We start from the raw sequence: 14,650 nt of genomic DNA, 5'->3' as shown, positions 1-14,650 counted from the left end.
TGATAGAACCATCAAAATTTGGAAATTTTGGAAATGGAAATTATTCAAATGTTTTTTCAGTATATCAACCTAAAAATAGAAATTGTGGAAATTCTCAAAATGTTTATTCAAGATATCAACCTAAAAATGGCTATTGGGTCATAGGGTTAAAGCATGGTTCTGTATATAATGCCTTTGATGCATCTTCCTTCTCAGATCCTGTGATTTTACCCCTCTCCTTGAGTGTTTCTCTCCATCGTGTTGGGGTTTTCCTAGACTATGAGGCTCACACTGTCTTATTTCTCAATGTCACCAACCATGGGTTTCCCATTTGTCAATTCTCTTCATGTTCCTTTCCTCAGAACATAGTTCCATATTTCAATCCTATGAACTGTGGTGTCCCCATGACTCTGTGCTCACCAAGCTGTTGAGTCTTCTTACATTCACACTAACTCGTCTATAGTGCCTCTTACTGTAGGTGCATCTGACACACCTGTGTTTACCTGCAACATTCTTATCTTTTTTCCTTGCTACCTCTCTTTTTTTTTTTTTTTCCATTTGAACATCCTTCATTCATTAGGAGGGTGAACAATTTTCCTTGTGTCATATTTTCCCCAATATCATGTATGTGTTAGAAAATCTTAATTAATTTTCCATACTCCATGGTAAAATGATGGATGCCCCATAAAGAAAGAGCAGTATTGATGTAACACCTTTGCCAAATTTTACAATCTCATTTACTCTGCCACTGACTGAGAAAATGAAAGAAAGCTTTTCAAAAACATTTGTATATTAGACCTAGTATAGGAGTCCTTCACTAAAGAGTGAGTGCTGAGCTGTGTCTCAGTTTATCCATGATGCCCATGTTCATTAAGAAATTGAGGAAAAAATATCATACATGATATGTACTAAGAATGAAAGTTTTGTGTTCAGAGTGTCTAAGTTCAAGCCCTGTCTCTACATTTTAGAAGTGTAAACTTAAATAGCATATTTAAGTGATATGTTTATTTTCTTAAAATAATCTTGTTATAAAATTGTACCATACACAAGATCATTGTGAAAAAATAAATGCAACTCAGTGTAAAGCATATAACTGTCTCAATAATAAATATTTTATCTATTAATTACTAAACAAATAACCTATATCAGTGTCTCATTAAACAGATTTGTTCCTTCAGGAATACTATGGTTCTTTTCACTGAAGTCTCATTTTTCAGATCCTAGATTCCTTTGTGCTGCGTCAAGACTACTCTAGCTCTTCCTGCCATAGAAAAGTGTGTGTGTGTGTGTGATCACAGAATTTTATTATAATTCTTATGTTTCTACATAATAGCTCTTATCAAGTAAACTAAACTCTATGGAGTTCAGTTTCTCATTTAAAAAATCACCTGATTAATATTGTGAAAATTAAACAATACAACATTTGCAATAACTTCTGTAATTTCAAGCCCATAAAGGGAAGGCCAGTATAAATGTCTATTCCTTTTTGTTTCCTTCTCACTGTGATTGAAATAAATCATTTTCAGAATGCATATTACTTTATTTTCAACATTATTTCTTTGTTTTTAGAAACAGAATAAATTGATTGAAGAATTGCAATTTTTTCTCAGTCTTACCTAATTGCTAAATAAATGTTTTTGGATAGCCACATTATCTCACATTTTAAACATTTTCTGTAGTAATTCTATTTCATTGAAGTTGAATTTTACTTTGTGGTCTGTTTGAAAGTGCAAGTCACTCGGTTATGTGTAACTCTTTGCGACCCCATGGACTATAGCCTGCCAGGCTCCTCTGACCATGGAATACTTCAGGCCAGAATACTGGAGTGGGTAGCCATTCCCTTCTCCAGGGGATCTTCTTGACTCAGGGATTGAACCCAGGTCTCCTGCATTGTAGGCTGATTCTTTTCTGTCTGAGCCACCAGAGAAACCCATGGTCTGTCTGTCCAGCTTTAAAAAATTCACAGTGATTACATTCCCAGTGATACATTAATACTCTAAAGTATAGTCATGGGATCTCTTAACAGTGGTGTAGATAAATGTTTTCTGAGCCCTGGTGAAGTTGTCAGGAATGAGGAAAAGTCTGTTATCTTCCTTTAGTGAGATGAGAGGTGAATTATTTCTGCAGGGGATGTTCATTCAGGGTTTGATGGGATCCCCAAGTCTTTAGAATTTTTAATCCCAATTCAGCCTCCAATGGAGTTAAAGTTTAAAAACAAATGCCAAAGTGGATCAAGGGTACCTGCTCTCATCTCTGCTAGTTCCCCCAAATTCCCAGCTTCTTTACCTTTGGGCAATCTTTGAATTCACAAGGGAGTCTAAGGATAATTTTTTTTTTTCAGTTTCTGTCTCTCTGGTGTGTATGCACACATCCACATCTTAACACTCATCCTTGGAAAGAGGGGGAAACTGGTCTTTTAAATTTATCCTTTGCCTTCCTTACATCCCATTGCTACAATGACTGATGCTCTGATACACTAGGAAAAATCTGTACTCTTTAATTATTGACAAATGACTCTCCAGGGTCCTTGATAACTTTTCATTTACTGGAAGCCAGTTCAGGATGAAGCAATTAGTTAAAAGAAAATGGAGACCTGAATTTTTGTATTTAAAAAGAAAAGATCTGCACCCTGAGGAGCATTCACTTTCTAGTAGTGGCTCCTGGCCCCAGAAATAAAGCCCTCTGCTGAAAGTATATAACATTGATAAGTAGCTTCCAGTCAGATATTCTCTTCTCAGAGAAAGGACAAAGTAGGTGTCCCAGAACCTCTTCAGTAATTGGTGCTGAGAAAATAGGACAGTTACATGTGAGAAAATGAGAATTAAACATTATCTCACACAAAATTTTTGTTCTTTGCAGTAGTAGTAGCAGTGTTAGTCGCTCAGTAGTGTTCAGCTCTTTGAGACCTTACGAACTATAGCCCACCTCTGTCTATGGGATTCTCCAGGCAAGAACACTGGAGTGGATTGCCATTCCCTTCTCCAGAAGATCTTCCTGACCCAGGGATCAAACCCAAGTGTCCTGCTTTGTAGGCAGATTCTTTACCATCTGAGCTACAGGGAAGATCTTTGTTCTTTGCAGGCCCACAACAGATTGGATAATGTCCACCCACATTGGGAAAAACAAACTACTTTACCAAGAACACATCCAATTCTAATCTCATCTGGAGACAAAACCCACACAGACACACCCAGAAAGAATGCCTAATCTGGTCACCTAGTGACCAGTCAAGTTGACACATAAATTAACCATCTCACTAATTTTCTAATTAGGAATTATATGTCATCTACTATATGTCATCTATATAGTATTAGATGACTATGCAATAAATGATACTTCACATACTTTCATCTTCTTAGTCTATTAGAAAAGTGTCATTTTGGCCATATCACACCCAACTTCTGAAAGTCAGCATCAGTGAACTACCATTCTGTGATCACCCCTCTGACTGACCACCTCCGTGATTTCAGATTTGTTGAGCCATTTCCTCTAACATGACCTAATAGGACAGACTGTCCACATTCACTTACTTCAGCTGGTGGACACAGGCCAGGGAGAGCATGCCAGTGTTGCTGCCTCAAGGGAGCCCTCAGTGTGGGTCCTCACTGGGGAAAAGGGGGTACTTTACTCCCTCCTCTTGATAGCACATTTGTAAGGAAATGAGGTAAGGTGGGTCTGTAAAATTACATTGCTCAGGAAGCCTAGTTTTCCAAAGGATGGGTTAGTTTGAAGAAACAAGAGAACAGCTTCCAGGAGAAGAGCTGAGATAGGAATAAAATGCACTCACTGACCCAGCAAACTCAGGCACAAAAGCCTTGTCACTTCCCAAAAGCTCTATGTGGACACCTCTTATTGGTCTATAATTTCTCTCCTCCTTTCCTGTCCAAACTCCACCTCCTGGAATTTAATTTTCATTTCCCCTCATCTTCTACTTCGGATCATCATAGTGGAGGTCAGGCCTCTGGTGAGGTGAGTGAATCCTGAACACACCTGCCCAGGGCCTGTCTTCACCCCTCTCCAAGGAATCACAACTTCTCCATTGGGATGTGAGGCTGGCCGAGTGGTTTCTAGAGGGCAGAGTCTGAGAGACACAGAAGAAAAACATGAAATCTGCTTGAGTGAGTTTAATTAGATGTCTGGAAGCTGTTCTAAAAGGGGAAATGGCCTAGCCTGCAGGCTTCCTGCTGAGAGTGCTGACTGAAGAGCAGTCTGGGGGAGGGGAAGTCTTAGGAGAAGGGGGGTTGGAAGAAGAGAAAGGCTTGGTTTGTTCCTTGGAGGGTCTATTTATTTCTCAAGACTAAAATCTACCCACAACTACTTCCCATTCTGTTAAGTTTCAATTGCACCTTGCTGAGGTCAGTCAGGATCCCTGATTTTTCAAGAGATAGAAAATCCCTTCTATCAACAAGAACAAAGGCCAAGGGGTCTTGAGTCCTGTTATTTTAATCTCTATCAGGGTATCACTGTTAGTATTTCTGCATGACCATATCAATAAATTCTCATTCCATAGGCTTGTCCATGCTCAGGAGCCTGATGATGTGACAACTGGTAGGCTCTCCTCTGTGGTATTCACTGGTCCAGACATGGAACTACTGCACTTCCTTACATCCCTATCCTGCTCAAGCTTCTCTATGAGCTGGGTTTGCCATTCAGAACCAGCTCAGCTGAGAGATCAGGAGCAAGATGAGCACCTGGGAAAAATTTCTAAAAGTGACATCTGGAAGCATCTAACTTCTAGTAACAGTGACATCTAACTTTCACTTTTAAAATCTTCTTACTTGATTGGTGTTCATGATATAAAAAGATGTCAGAGAACTATTATTATATCCACATCATTAGACCCAAAATGGAAATAAGTTAGAACAGCCTCCACATTTATTTCCCTTCCTCCTTATAGAATGTCCAGCTGTACCCACTGTACTCAGGCACAGAATGTGAAATTGGAAAGTGTCAGTCACTTAGTCAAGTCCAGTTCTTTGTGATTCTATGGACTGGAGCCCACCAGGCTCCTCTGTCCATGGAATTCTTCAGGCAAGAATACTAGAGTGTGTTGCCATTCCCTTCTCAAGGGATCTTCCAGACTCAGTGACTCAAATACAGACACAAGTCAAATCTCTTTCCTCACCAGGAGTTTCCCCTTTCTAACTAAATCTTTCTTCATCAAGGCTGACTTTGGAGATTCTCCTCTCTGCTATGTATTCCTTGTTCCCTCTCTGCCATAGTCGGTTTTAGACCCTTGTCTTCTGAGCTCATACACTTCACCTCTGTCAGGCCAGTTACTATAGGGTCTTAGAAACGATTTGTTAGTTTACTGTTTCAGGTTTTATTTTACTAGCATTGCAAGGAATTTATATTAAATAATAGTAGATGACTACCTTGGAAATAAACAAAGCACAATTTCACTTTACAGTTCTATTTAAGAAGAAAGACTCTTTCTATACAATATCCATAATTTGTGGTTTTATCGTACTTAGCAGAAACAGTTTTACTGCAGTCACAAAAGAAGAAAATTCTGTCTATAAATTTCCTGTTTGAACTTTATATGTGTACACTTATTTACATACACACATAAGCAAAAACCAAAACAGTCAAAAAAAAAAAAAAAAGAAGAAGAAGAAAAGATTGGATCTGGTGAGCAAAGGAAAGCAAAAAATGATATCAACCAGTTAAAAACAAAACAAAAACATAATCTGGAAAACAAAATTAAGCAATATGCCAGCTGGGGAATAAAGCAATGAAAGCAAAACAGACTAATAAACATGGTGAGAAAAAGAGAGAAAAGAAAGAAGAAAAGAAAAGAAAACTTAAAACTTAAATAGAAGTAGGTAAAGGAGATTAATGAAGAAGGCAATGGCAAGACACTCCAGTATTCTTGCCTGGAGAATCCCAGGGACAGGGGAGCCTGGTGGGCTGATGTTCAACAGGACTGGTGACTTAGCAAAAAGGAGATTAATATACTACAAAGAATAACTACAACAGGAAAATAAGAAAAGCAAACAAAAAATATATGTAGAAAAATAATAATAATACATTTTTTTAATTAAAAAAATGGGAGGAAAAACCTTCACAACAGCAAAAGGCCAATGTAGAGGCTGCTGCTGCTGCTAAGTCGCTTCAGTCGTGTCCGATTCTGTGCGACCCCATAGACAGCAGCCCACCGGGCTCCCCCGTCCCTGGGATTCTCCAGGCAAGAATACTGGAGTGGGTTGCCATTTCCTTCTCCAATGCATGAAAGTGAAAAGTGACAATAAAGTCACTCAGTCGCGTCCGACACTTGGTGACCCCATGGACTGCAGCCTACCAAGCTCCTCCATCCATGGGATTTTCTAGGCAAGAGTACTGGAGTGGGTTGCCATTGTAGAGGCAGACATATTTAAAGGAAATAAGAAGTCTGATTAACAACAACAACAAAAATTCTCAAAAGGTGTAAATAGATTTATTAGCATTAATAAAATCAACAACTATAGCAACAGAGGGAAAAAAAGGAGAAGAGAAAAAAATTCAGAAACAATGATAGAACAAGTTAAAATATAAGAATAATAAATGCTTTTCTTGGATATCACCTGTCAGTGTCTTTTCCCTCGCTATGAGTCATAGTCCACCTCACCTCCCTAGGATGCCCTCCAATACTGGGTTAGTCTCTAGACCTGATTCTAATCTGGCCCTACTCCTGCATTTTCTTGCCTCTAATGTCTGCATCGGCCTGTGCTAGTGCGTTTTCTTTTGCAGGACCTCTCACTGTCCTTATATATATTCCATAGACACAAAGTCTGCCTAGTTGACCATGTGAATTTAATCTGCAGCTTGTACCACTGGTGGGAAGGTTTTGGGTTCTCTTCCTTAGCCACACTACCCCTGGATTTCAACGGTGGTTTTATCTGCACCTCTGCATGTGAGTGGTCTATAGGGCTTTGCTCCTGAGGCTGCTCTGGAGGACTTGGGTTTGCCCCAGGGAGGACTTGGTATGGAGGCAGTGCAACTGCTTGGATCGCAGGGCCCCTGGCAGTCCCAGGTACTAAGAGGAACCAGCGGCTAGGACAACAGGGAATAAGGGGCCCTTAGGGTTTTTCCTAGCCTCTGGCTGCTCTGTCCAAGTGGGGATCATTCGAGGGGGTGGCACAGGAGCTTGGACCCATGGCGATGCTGGATACATAGAGGTGCCAGTGGCAAGTGTCACAGAAGATATGGTGCTATTAGGGTTTTGCTGGGTTCCTCTCTCCACGGAGTTCTTCAGGCAAGAATACTGGAGTGAATTGCCATTCCCTTCTCCAGGGGATCTTCCTGAACCAGGGATCAAACCCATGTTTCCTGCAATACAGGCAGATTCTTTACTGTCTGAGCCACCAAGGAGGCCCACAACTTGGTTCTGGCAGCTCCGCCCTGGTGAGGATTGAGCATGGAGGCGACACAGCTACTTGGATCGTGGGAACTCTGGTGTTGTCAAGTGCGCAGGGACACCAACTGCTTCAGCCACAAGAGCTACAGTCCTATTAGAGTCTTCTCCTAGCCTCCTAGAGAAGTCGCTCAGTCATGTCCTGCTCTTTGCGACTCTAAGGACCGTAGCCTATCAGGTTCCTCCATCCATGGGATTTTCCAGGCAAGGGTACTGCAGTGGGTTGGCATTTCCTTCTCCAGGGGATCTTCCTGACCCAGGGATCGCACCCAGATCTCCCACATTGCAGGCAGACACTACCGTCTGAGTCACCAGGGAAGCCTCTGGCAGCTGGCAATTAGAGGGCCTCTTTGGCTAGGCCTTCTCTCTTGCTTGACCCATTCAGGCATTTACAGGACTCCCCCAGCTCCAGTTGGGGTTCTTCTCTGTTTCTTGGTACCTCAGGCACTTGGAGGACCCTCCCCACTTTGGAGGCCTTTTCTGTTTCTCAGCACATCAAGCACTTAAAGGGCCACCCTGACTGGGGTCCTTCTCTGCTGCTTGGTGCATCAGGCACTTAAAGGGCCACTCTCTCTGGGGTCTTTCTGTTTTTGTCTCTCTCTGGACAGGTCCCCACTGTCCAGTGATGATGTGTGGAGAGAGACCGGCTATGGACATGGCTCTATCTCCTGTGTGTGACTCAGCAGTATCACCCTGACTCCATGTTTGCTTGGCTTTCCTTCACAAACATTTCCCATGGCTTCTCCTCCCACCAGTCCCCTTGGGCTGTCTCCCTGCAGTCAACAGCAAACCTTGCCCTGGGATTGCTCTCCAATCTCTATGCTCCAGCTCCCAGCTGCTGCACTTCCTGGGGACTTGTGTCCCTGTCCGGAGTATATATGGCTGCAGCAAGGGTTGTCTATGTGATTATTATTCCATTCAGACTGCCACAGATCAGCTGCTTCACTCTCCAACAGCCTCAATCCAAACTGCTTCACCTCTACCCAAAACAGTTGTCCCAATGTGTGGATCTGACCCCTGCTTCAGTTCCTCCACCCTCCAGAGGTAAATCCAGTCCTACTCTCCTCTTTTTCACCCTTCTTGCTTTGTACTATCGAGTTTTGCATGGTTTTATATATTCTTTTCTGGTGGTCAGGTATTCCTGTCCATTCTTAGCTGGTGTTCTGCAAGATCTTCTGTGTCTAGAGGTGTATTCCTGATGTATCCATGGAGAGAGATGTGCTTCACCTCCACCTATTCCTCTGTCATCTTGGATTTAAGTCCTCCTTTTACACTAATCTTACTTCATACAGATATTAGCCCTACTACCAGCACATAATTCATCAATGATAATTAGTTTAATGACCTGGACTAATATTTTGAGATGTTTTTTCTCAAGACTGATATTCATTTCATCTAAGTTTATATGCTTTTAAATATCAGACTTGTTTAATTCAATGAATTTTTTTAGGCCAAGGTGAAATCACTATTTATATAGACAAAACCTAGCAGAGTTCACTGTTTGCTCTGAGCAATTAACTGGGTCCATGAAGTTTCTTTTCTTTCATTTCACTCAGTGGGATAGGAGACAGGTCTCTGAAGGAGTTCCCCTAACATATTAAGTTCAACCTCATTCTGTGTATTGAATACACATGATCTTTGTAAGTCATTGTCTCCATTTACACATCAGATGAAGGGTTTGTTCTTATACATACAAACACATTGTCATATATTAGGTCATGATGATATGGGAAATCATTGTCAGTGCATAGCAAATGATGGCATGGTTACACTGTAAATAATTTAGATAGAGCAGGTCTTTATGATCAGAGACTGTCAGAAGACAGTTTACTGAACTATAAGACAGAGTCATATGGATGTCAGTGGCAGTATCCGGTGCTGAGAGAAGAGTGGATATAAAAGCCCAATGGCTTTAAGTGGTTTCAGTCTTTTGATATTAAGAATGCTTCCTGGGCACTGGAAAGAAAAAGCAGGACGGATGGTGCATCATACAAGTATCTTAGTAGAAAAAGTATCCAGGCAACTTTCCTTTGGTAAAATTTAAATAGCAAGAATCACTGTACAGATAAGGATGGAATTTGATACGATATGAATCAAGAACTGATAGTAAAGTGCTTAAAATTATGATGAAATGTCGTTTTGGTCAGGTCCCTTGTTTTCCCTTTCCCGTGATTCTCTATAGTTTCTTTTAGGTCCTCCATACGTCTTGGCCTGCATTAAATTTATAAGCAATTATTTTTAGGTATTTCTACCTTCTTTTACTCTGTCTCTTTTATCTTTCCCAATAATGCAAAGATCTGTGAACAAGAGAATCCTCAGAATTCAGGACAGGTAGGAGGAGGGGACAAGTTGCCATGGCTTCAGGAAAATCAGTGAACTTACAGGAGAAGTTCACCTGCCCCATTTGCCTGGAGCTTCTGACAGAACCCTTGAGCCTTGACTGTGGCCATAGCTTCTGTCAAGCCTGCAACACTGCAAACAACAAGGAGTCCGTGATTGGCCTAGAAGGGGAGAGAAGGTGCCCTGTATTCAGAATCAAGTATGAACCTGTGGCCTCATTGGCACCTGGCCAGCATAGTGGAGTGGCTCAGGGAGGTTAAGGTGAACCTGGAGGAGCAAGAGAGAAATCTGTCTGTGCCATGGAGAGAAAGTCCTGTTCTTCTATGAGGAGGATGGCAAGGTCATTTGCTGGCTTTGCAAGTGATCACAGGAACACCATGGTCACCACACATTCCTCATGGAAGAAGTTGCCCAGAAGTACCAGGTAAGAGACCAGAAAGGAGGAAAGACAAGTCAGAAATGGTACTTGAGGGGAAATGTCTACTTTGCACTGGACTTTGATTACCTGTTCACCATGAACATGGGGCTTGTGATCTCTTTTCTTCATATGCTCACTTTCTGATGTCTGAGGGACATTTCAGTGCATTCCTCCAATTATAGAGTAATAACTCTATACACGGCTCAGACAGTAAAGAATTTACCTGAGATGCAGGAAATTGGATTCCATCCCTGTGTTGGGAAGATCCTCTGGAGAAGGGATTGGCTACCCTCTTCATTATTCTTGCCTGGAAAATTCCATGGACTGACAAGCCTGGCAGGCTATAGTCCATGGGGTTGCAAAGAGTCCGACATGCCTGAGACTGACCAACACTTAGACACTTCAACCCTACACACAGATACTTAGCCAGAAGTAGACATTCATATATCTTGTGCTAACAGGTGGAGATCTGATGTTCAAGAGAACATTACCCCTTTCAACAGGAGGGTACTAGGACACTAGGTGGAAGAGATAGAAATTGTTTCCTTGCTACAGGATCAGGTTTCTCCTAGAACAAAGAGCACCAGTCTTCTCTTGGCAAGTGTATGGTGACTTCTATTGCTTGAGTTGTAAAGAACACATACCCTACCTCATTTTTTCCCCCAAAGTCATGGATTCTAATTGCTGTTCTCAGTTCTGTAAAGTGTATTCTCTTTGGAAAACATCTTCATTTCTCCACCATTTATTTTCTACACTGATGTTGAGAAAACCATAGCTTGATTCTGATGTGATTCTTTATTCACAGTGGAAACTCCAGGAATTTTTGAAGAGGCTGAGGAGGGAGCAGCAGGGAGCTGAGAAACTGAAAGCTCAAATCAGAGGAGAGATTAATACCTGGAAGGTAGGAGGAGGCACTTCCTGAAGGAGTTAGACATCTGAGCAGACCCTGAGTTGATCACAAGTAGCTGACTTCTTCTTTGTTCCCTGACAGTTAGTCATTTGACTAGTCCTCTTCTTCACCATTTCCCTGATAGGAGTGGGTGCTGAATAGGGAATATATCACAAATGAATACAGATATTGGAAGGGAGGTATTCATACAGAGCGACTTTCTGGTGAGGAAAACTGGTGAATTTCACATTCCATTCCTGCCATGTTTATTAGCCTTTAACTCTTCTTGGAATCCATCTGGCAATGGCTCATGGCTCTGTCCTCAGTGTTCAACTTTTTGGCAAAGGAAGGAGGGAGGGGTTCAGAGTAATGCAGGGAGGCATGAGTATCCTGGACAGATGTGTGGTGGCTGAGCTATACTCATGAGGATCCCATTTTGGCTGAGGGTTAGCCTCGGTAATGCAGACTTGAGGCCATTAATTTGAAATGTGATGGTGGTAGTGGTTTAGTCGCTAAGCCATGTCTGACTCTTGAGACCCTATGGACTGTGTAGCCTGCCAGGCTCATCTGTCCACGGGATTCTCCAGGCGAGAATACTGGAGTGGGGTGGTACCGGGAGCCAGCACGGGAGTCCCCAGCCCATGACAAGGTCATGTGGGAGAGATCTGGTGGGCAAGGTGAGCCAGAACTCGAGGGGTGCCCCTCTGGGCCTGCCTGAGTGTCTACCCCAAAACCTGAGCCTGTCTGTTTTACTGCTTCATGACATTCACCAACTCCTCTGACAGTCACGAGGGGCTATCCCTAACCACTTTTCTCTGTAAGAAAAGCAACTTAAAGTTCTAGTTAATAAGTCTCCAGGGTATAATAAGGTGTGTTCCAATTGTGTTTCCCTCAGAAAACTTTCTAACCTGCCTAACAGATTTCCAGACTCCTACAGCTATGCATATGATTGTTTATGGCCTCCCAGCCATATGAGGCACAAGGAGACTTAGTTACTCTTACAATGCAGAGCCTCTCAGGGAGTTAGAAAATTGTTAAAATAGAACTGATAGAAGATTTCTTTGTTGAGTTAATGCCTGCTGCCAAGTTTCCATATTTCTTACCCACTGTGTTCTGGGAGTGTATTGATTAATATAGTTGATATATAAGAAATATAAGTAGAAGCTTTAATGTTAATAATAACGTTGGACCCCTAAGCTAATAAATTCTTTCCTTAATTACCCCCATGACACTCTTGCCCTATAGGAATGCAACTCTGTTTAGTGCTTTCGGGGAGTGGTATTAAACTCTAAGAAAAGTCACCTTTGGAGAAAATAAGTTTTTCTGGTGGACTAATTCTTATCAGAAGAAAAATGTTAGCAGGTCTCCTGACCAGAAGATGATGTAAATCACCCAAAGCCTTGCGATAATGATTAAGGTCTGCTGAACTTACATGACTTTTCAATCCCCCATTATCTTCTATGTACAACTTGAGGTATAAAAGTCCCTGCTAGAAATAAAGCTACGGACCCTGCTCACTAAGCTTGGTCTCCCCGTGCCGTTCTTTCTCGTCTCCTTTTCTTTCCTTTTGTCTCTACTCTTTCTTTAGGCCAAAGTAATTGGAGTGTGGGGGTATATTGATTTCCCAAGTAAACCAATTATAATTAGGCCTCTGAGTCTCTCCACTGACGCTATCCCTTTAAATCGCCAAAGCTGTAATCCTGAGGGTATCCCTGGATCCAACCGGGGCTGGACCCCAGTAGGGTGGCATTTCCTTCTCCAGGGGCTCTTCCTGACCCAGGAATCAAATCCGGGTCTCCTGCATTGTAGGCTGATTCTTTATCAACTTAGCTACTAGGGAAACCTTTGAAAAGTGACAGAAAAAAACAGGAAAAGTCAGTTTCCTCAAGCATTGCTTTCCTCCTCCTCTTTCCCTCAGTCCTGAAGAATGAAATACAACACGAGAGAGAAAATATCCAGGCAGATTTTTAAAACCTGAGAGAGATCCTGAACAGTGAGGAATTGAAGGAATGGCAAAATCTGAAGACTGAGGAGGAGGTTGGTCTATGTAACCTGGCTGACTCTGAGAATGAGCTGGTCCAGCAGAGCCAGTTGATGAGAGATCTCATCTCAGATGTGGAGCATCATTTGCAGGAACCAAAAAACAAGATGCTGCAGGTAAAACTGAGACCTGCATTTGAGACCTGAGAAAAATGAAGGCAAAGTTTCCATCTCTTCTGTGTTGCTGTGGTCTTTCTGGTGTTGTCACTAAGGTTGCTTTGTGCCCTGCAGCCCACTTCCCTCATAGCTCCATTGGTAAAGGATCATCCTGCAATGCAGAAGAACCTGGTTCAATTTCTGGGTCGGGAAGATCCGCTGCAGAAGGGATAGGGTACCCACTCCAGTATTCTTGGGCTTCCCTTGTGGCTCAGCTGGTAAAGAATCTGCCTGCAATGCTAGAGTCCTGGGTTCAATCCCTGGGCCGGAAGATCCCTGGAGAAAAAGGAAAGGCTACCCACTCCAGTATTCTGGCCTGGAGAATTCCATGGACTGTGTAGCCCATGGGGTTGCAGAGAGTCAGACACAACTGAGCGACTTTCACTCTTATTCTCATGCAACTCAGGTTCCTGTATTTAGTAGATGCTTGACTTATGGGAAAGTTGAATCTTCTTTACCTGCCAGAGACCTAGAATTGGAGACAATTCCCTTACACTTCAATTTCCCCCTGAGTATAGAAGAGAGCCGGTATCTTTTTGTATAAATTTTTAGAAACAGACTTGGATTTTAAGGAATATTTTGGCCTTGCTGCAAATCATTGATCCATTTGGTCACATACTCAAGGAGCCAGAATGGAAAGACAACATCTTTGTGTTTGTATTTGCACACCTATATGGCAGGATTAAGATCTTTACAAGCACATGAAATTCAGACCACTCTTCATTTAGTATTCATAATGTCATCTTTTCCCGGAGTTTGTAATTATTCCCAGGTATCATGAAATCTCAGGGTATTTTGACACCCACCCTTTTAGGGAGTAGCCTTTGAAGGCATGGGGACTCTTGACACACACTAATATGTCTCAAACACCCAGGAGTCAGGTTCTGCAAACCTGAGTGGAAGTTTTATGCCCGGAGTATCTTATTTCAAGAACTGTCTTCACATATTAGCAGTGTGACCTAGAATAACATCCTTAACTGCTGTGTTTATTTTATTAATGTAATCATGATATAAAAACTGCACCATACATAATATTATTGTCAGATGATAAATGATATTTTCTCCTGGAAAGACCCTGATGGGAAAGATTGAGGGCGGGAGGAGAAGGGGACGACAGAGGATGAGATGGCTGGATGTCATCACTGACTCGATGGACATGAGTTTGAGCAAACTCCGGGAGATGCTGAAGGACAGGAAGCCTGGTATGCTGCAGTCCATAGAATCGTGGAGTCGGACATGATTGAACAACTGAACGACAACAAAACGATACTAAGTGAGAAGCATCTAAGTGTCTCAATAACAAGTATTTGACCTATTGAATACCAAAAAATATAACCTGTGTCAGTGTCTCATTAAACAGGTTTGTGCTTTCAGGGACACAAGGATTCTTTTTACTGATGCATCATTTTCCAGATCCTAGATCACCTTTGTGCTG

At 42.0% G+C, this 14,650-nt stretch overlaps 1 pseudogene; it reads left to right on the top strand.

The window, feature by feature from the left end:
• Positions 1-9,726: 9,726 nt before the first annotated feature.
• On the top strand, positions 9,727-13,255 carry LOC102269557 (tripartite motif-containing protein 5-like; annotated as a pseudogene).
• Positions 13,256-14,650: the final 1,395 nt, after the last annotated feature.

This window comes from Bos mutus, unplaced genomic scaffold (assembly GCF_027580195.1).
Source record: "Bos mutus isolate GX-2022 unplaced genomic scaffold, NWIPB_WYAK_1.1 CTG200, whole genome shotgun sequence".
Taxonomy (NCBI): domain Eukaryota; kingdom Metazoa; phylum Chordata; class Mammalia; order Artiodactyla; family Bovidae; genus Bos; species Bos mutus.
This window is presented reverse-complemented; position numbering and strand designations above follow the sequence as displayed.